This window comes from Egretta garzetta, unplaced genomic scaffold (genome assembly GCF_000687185.1).
Source record: "Egretta garzetta isolate BGI_Z169 unplaced genomic scaffold, ASM68718v1 scaffold377, whole genome shotgun sequence".
Classification (NCBI taxonomy): Eukaryota; Metazoa; Chordata; class Aves; order Pelecaniformes; family Ardeidae; genus Egretta; species Egretta garzetta.
In genome coordinates this window covers 1103310-1109828 of record NW_009260339.1, presented here as the reverse complement: position 1 = coordinate 1109828, position 6519 = coordinate 1103310, and positions in this window count along the sequence as shown.

Genomic DNA, 6519 nt, shown 5'->3' with positions numbered 1-6519 from the left:
CTGCATCCCAGGAGGAGCTCCGTCCTGCATCTGGGGAACCTCTGCAGCAACACAGATCCGCAGTGTGACTCACGGTCACCCCACCAGGAGTGTTTGCATTCTCGCTTTCCTTAACCATTTTCGTTAATGTTAAAAAACAAACCAGCCGTAAATCTTTCTATTGGTTTTGGTGCCTTTATTATTTTTTTTTCCCCCAACCCCAAATATAGAGCTGAATCGAACCTGACAGTGTTTTCTTTATGTTCATCATAATTTTTGCTACAAATTCACCACATGTTATGCTGGAAATCTGCCTGACAAGTGTTTTTAATTTGAAGGGAAAATACCAGGAGAAGTTATATCACTTGCAAATTGATGAACGCGATATTTTTTTCTTTTTGCAAAACGATTTGCTCTCATTTCCAACACCCTCTTCTTGCAGATTTTATCAGTATGAGAAAATCAAGGTAATGCTGGAGTAGGCTGTTCACAGTTCAGCTAAGTACACCTCCGTCCCTTTGCATGGGTTTGGGGTTTTTTTGCGTGTAAGAGCACGAATGGTTTACAAATTCAGCAGTATCCCAGAACGCAATTTTAGACAAGATTCTGCTGCTTTGTCTCTCCCTATATAGTGTGGTACTGCACATTGCAACTCCACATCCCATACCCTGGCTAGCCAAAAGTGTTAGAATCATTTAGGTACCTCACTCCTGGCGGTGATCTGGACCCTTGTTCTTCCTGAACCCCGAAGTGTCCTAAACAAGCATCCTTTGTTACACCTGTTTTCTCCAAAACTGTAGATTTCTGCACCTGAGCCCAGTTCTACAGGGACCTAGGAAGTCAAGTGGAGAGACAAAACTTTCAAATTCTCCTAGCAGAATAATTATAATAACTTGTGTTCACACCACAAAAGAAAAAAAAAAAGAAAAAAAAACAAAACAGGAAGGAGGGGGAGGGAAAGGGACTTTGAACACACTGAGTAGCAAAATAAAAATCCACTAACAAAGCTTGAATGAACACTTCAGTGAAGACCATTTCAGAAAATAACTGGGAAACATAAACATATGCTCATCTCATCTCCTTTAGGGGTCTGTTGGAGAGGAAACGCAACTACGGAGGAACTTTCAAAGCAAAGCACAGGATTTCTGGTCCTCCTCCTGTTTTTTTTCTCCTGGCTACAGACCAGAGCAGCACAGTGGTATTCACAATAAATATTCCGCATTGGTCAAGTGCCAGCAAGAGGTACGATACATGTTCAAGCCAAACGGCATGACTGACCTCCTGGCCTTCCCCTGGCACCCAGCACCCTCTGCGTGGGGAGAGGTGACCACCAAGTACCATCTACCTGTAGACTCCTGCAGCACCGTGCAAAGCAAAGGCACGACAGAGCACTTCTTGTACGGGTATATTGCCCGTATCTGCATTGTGTTTGGGCAGAAATGATCCTTTTGGTCAGGTTTTTGAAACAGAGCTTCTGCCACAGGTCAGGCTGTATCTGTAGGGCACAGCAGGGTGCTAGGGAGGCAGGTAACATACTGCCCACCAATACAACATCCACCCCAACTCTGGCAAGGGGTTATGGTGAGTTATACATTTACTGACACATACAGCATTTTTTAACAGAAAACCCATCATACTGTGGCTCAAGCACTCTAATTGCATACAATGATATAAACTGCTTACAGTAAAATTCAGTTCAGTAGCTGCTGAAGAAGCTGTTTTCACCCAGGAAAGGAAAGAGTCTCTTACCAAAGCTTGCTATTACTGCACTGTAATGAGTTAATACAGACTGCAGCTTGTTAAAAGGGCTGAGATGAACCAGCAGATATATGTGGGGAGGTTTATGCTAGCACCTACTCCTACAGGGTATGAGTCAGGCCAGTGGTGTTGCTCTTTCACTTTTATAAGCATTAATTCCTTTGCAAGCTTTTGAGCTACTCTGAAATTTCAGGTACAGATTTTTAACTGACTAACCAGCTAAAATGTCTGCAGGCTGATAAAAATGCAAAACGATCTTTAACAAAACCTAACACAGGTAAGAGAGCAGAAGAAATAATGCTTTTAAAAAAAAGAAAAAGATGGGTCTATGTAGGAGTCACAGTGCAAGAGTAAAACCAAAGGTCTAAACCTTGAATCCTTGGGCTTTATATAGATGCATAATGTTTTAGAGCTGATTTGCTAAGTTGTCTCATTCAGGGATTTACTTACTTGCTGTAATCCAGTCCAGCTTCTTTCTTAGTTTGGGCTCTGACCCGTGGGGTTTAGATTATATAGTCAGTGGGTACCACTCTCCTTTAAAGGAAGCAATTGAAAAAAAAACCCTCAAAACATTGATCGAAGCATGGTGACAGCAGAGGGAATGGGACACATCACCTCACCTTGCTGCTCTGAAGAGAGAAGCGACTGCTCGAAGGAGGCAGGAAGGTGAAAGCAGAATCTTGTGTTTGAGCCACCTTTTCACCGTGGCTAAAACAACTCTTCTGACTCCTTTGACTTGAGAGAAAGCTGAGGAGAAGCAGGAAAGTCAGTCTCCATTTTCAAGCTTGTTTAGCTTGTTTCCCAACCCACTGCAACATAGTCTATGCTTTCAGAACTTTGCTTCTTTTCCATCAGGTTTCTTTTCCTTCAGATGATGAAGTATTACAAGTAATTTTTATTTAGCTGCTTTTCCTTACTATAGACAGTTAGAAGTAATTTTTAATTGCTCTTCAAACCCTTCTGGAATGTGCACGTACATGGAAAAGGCCAGTTTAACTGCAGAGCTATATCTAAAATTAAAGGGATGATAATGGTACCCATCACCTTACGCATAACATGTGTGTAAATACTGGTGACGTTTGGAATAAATTTGAGGTTTAGAAACTGTCCCCAACCCATCAGCAAGAAATCAGAGAGCACATAAGCACAGGTCTGCTACAAATCCTTGTCACAACGTGACCTAGACCTCCTGTGAGAGGACCAGCACCTTGACCTTCTTCAAATAACCCGATAGAGGTACCGAGCCTGGTGGTTATGGCACTCCTGAGAGAAGGGGGAGGTGTATGTCTTCATGTAATCTTTAAGTCTGGTTCCCAGGAGCTATGTACCTGGCTGGGAGGTATTTGAACAAGGCAATCTCATCTATGCTGACAAATCTGGACTCCTGCACAGCCGGGAAGGTGAATGCTGAGCAATCTGTAGCAGCCAGCAGAGAAAGCACAGGAGAACGAGGACCATATCCTGAACAGCCATGGTTGAGAGACATCCCCTGGGAAGCTCCCAGTGAGAGAAAGAGGGCCAGAGCTGGCAATCCTGGAAGTTTTAAAGGGGGTACAAGCGTGCAGAAAAAAAATACAATAGACCTTTGACATAAGGAGAGACAGGACTTTCTGAAGAATTTTTTTTCCAACACACCGTTTGTTTCTCTGTATTCAGCCATTTCCAGTTTCGAAGCCTTTGTGCCTTTCTTCCTTCACACATAAAACTTCAAGTAATAATACTTTAGAAAGTCTACATGTCAGACGAAATTCAACACCTCTCTGGGTAAATACATCCCACTGTGCCCCGTAGCTTTCATTGTGAATCAGAAGAGATGACTAATGCCATAACTGCTTATTAAAAAGAAAATTAATCATTTCTTTGTGAGCTCAAGTCTTAGAATTTTTTTAACACTTTAAAACCAAGGAAAATTAGCTTTGATGAGATACAGCAGAGGCATTTGGTTTTTTGTGGATGTAAAAGAGCATTTTGTTCTGAGTAGCTATTGCTGATTTCTCTTTCTGCATGACAGATGAGCTTATCAAGTGTCACTGACATTTTTGCAGTACTGTGCTAAAATATGCTTCATTTGCTACTCATCCGAGAACTTCAGATATGTGTCGCTCAGAAAGCACTAAAGGATTGATCCAACAAATCATGCGGGCTGGAAATGCCTCAGTTTCCTAGAGACCTCTTGGTTTCACTCTCAGTGCCTACACCAAGAGTAGCAGATAACCTGGTGAACTGAGCTCTTTCCCAGGCAGTGGGAAGTGATGAGTTGAACCTCAAGGTGGTCCAGGATGTCTTTCACCACCTGTGATAGAAAGCAGTTATGCACTTTGCTCACTCTGTAAGGAAGCTCAAGGACGTGCTTAGACTTTTGGTGCTTTTATGGGCAAGAATAAACTTAAACAATGAAGAGGGGCTGCATCCACTGCTTATCCTCTGCACCCATGAGCACTTCACCCTCAAAAACCACCACCCGTTCTAAACAATATTGTAACTGGGGCCTCAAGCAATAATACCTGACTGACAAACTAAGTAGAAAGTAAGAGAAAAGATTAGGATGATAGAGACCATTGCAGTCACCTCATCCAGCCCTGGTCTAGAAGGAAAGACAGCTTCAAAGCTAGATCAGAGGCTGGAGGGTCCTGTCCAGTCAAGATCTGATTATATCCAAAGATGCAGATTTCCCCAACCTATTTGGACAACCTGTTCCAGCGAATGACCAACCACTCAAAACTGGACACAGTTCTACAGGAGTGGTTTCACAAGTGCCAAATGGAAAGGCAAATTGCTTTCCTGAACCAGCTGGCATTTGCTGATGCAGCTCAGGATCCTGTTGACCTTCTTCACCTGAACTTGTTGTTCACCTGGACCCTAGGTTGTTGTCTGCAGAGCTGCTTTCCAAGCAGTTTGTCCACAGCCTGTAGTGGTGCTTGGGGTTATTCCACCTTTGCACTCACCTTTGTTGAACTTATTGAGGTTTCTGTCAGGTCATTTCATCAGCTTGCTGAGATGTCACTGAATAGTAGCCCTACTTTCTATTTCCTCCCCTCGGTTTGGTGTCATTGGCTTACTTGTGGGTTCATTCTGTCACATCACCCATGCCTTTAATAAAGACATCAGACAGTATCAGCTCCTTTATCATACCGTAAGGAATATCACTCATAACTGGTCACTGGTTCATGACATTGGCCTTTGTTCTTTAAGTGGGGAAGCCCAGACAGAATTTCTCACCAGCCTTGTAGTCCATCCACTTAGTCCAGACCTCCCCAGTTTGTCCACAACAGTGTTATGGGATACTGTGTCTAAAGCCTTGCTAATGGTCTTCTCTTGTTTTCTGAGCCACTCATCTCATCAAAGACTACAATCAGGCTGGTCAGGCATAATTCGCCCTTAGTAAGTCCATGATGGCTGTTCCCACTCATCTTTCTCTCGTTCATGTCCCTGGCCATGGCTTCCAGGAGAATTTGCTCCACAGTCTTCCCAGGGCCTAGGGTTGGGATGATCCTGACCAATAATCAGTTGATAGGTTTGTCACTCATTTCACAGCAAAGCTTCATACTCTCAAGCCACTCTTTAGTCCAGAGTCGAAGTCCCCCCCCACCCCCAACTCCTCTCTCTGACCTTCCTAAAGACAGTCCATGGCACCAGCAGTCAGTCAAGCACTCCCATCGAGTCTCTGAGATCCCAATGGCACCATAATCCTGTGATTGAGCATAGACTTCTAATTCTCCCTTCAGTTTGCCATGCTTTGTTTTTTGTCATTTAAGAACACAAAATGAAAAAAAAAAAAATCAAGCTCCAAAATGACTTACAGAGATGTCGAATTGGTAAAAGATGTCTAAGTACAGAAGGATTTTTTTCAAAAAAATGCCCGTAAGGTTGTTCATATTTTTCCTCAGCCTATTCTAAAACCCTTATTTGCTTTTGCAAAGAACCTAGCTTTCCAGGACAGCTATTTCTGCTATGGCTAAAAGATAATAGTTTCATTAAACTATACTGTAAACCATTTAAATACACAAGTAAGAAACACTAAAAGACTGTGACGGGGATACTGTTTGCTACTGAGCACTTCTATTTCCTTCTCTCTTAGCAGCAGACACAGGCTCAGGAAGAAAACATTCAAAGGGTGATATTTAGTTCCAGAGGTTATATTTGTAGTTTCTATTACAAGATTAAAGCACATGAGATCCTTTGCCCTCCAGTACTGGTTTTCATGGGCTTTGCAGAATTTGAGGACTCTTAACTGCTGGAAAACAGTCTTAATATATCACATCGCTGCCAGTAAATGTATCCTTTCATTGAATAGATTTGGTTGTTAAGTTTCTTTACTTTACGGAGATTGATGAGATTTACCTTACACTTAGGGCTATGCAAATAATTGATTTTGCAGTTCAGCGGCAAAACACAGCTAAAGCCAAAACCAATATTTTGGGGGGTTTCTTGCCAGAATGAAAACCTGAAATATTTCATTTTCTTGTTGAAAAGAACATTGAGCTCAACTGGAAGCCAGATGTTTCACTTTGTTTTATTTTTAATAAAAACAAAATAAAACGAAGAGATAGTCACAAAACCAGTATGGAGGAAATTTTCCATTTTTACCTGGTTTGGCAGACTTTTCCAGATCACAGAATCACAGAATCTTTTAATTCGGAAGGGACCTCTGGACATAATCTAGGCTATCCCCTCTGCTCTAAGTGAGGCAGAGGAGAGCATCCTAATCTGAAAAACAGGTTCTATACGGTTCCACACTTTCCACAGGATCTGGATGTGGACAATCACTCCACCTTTCTTCCC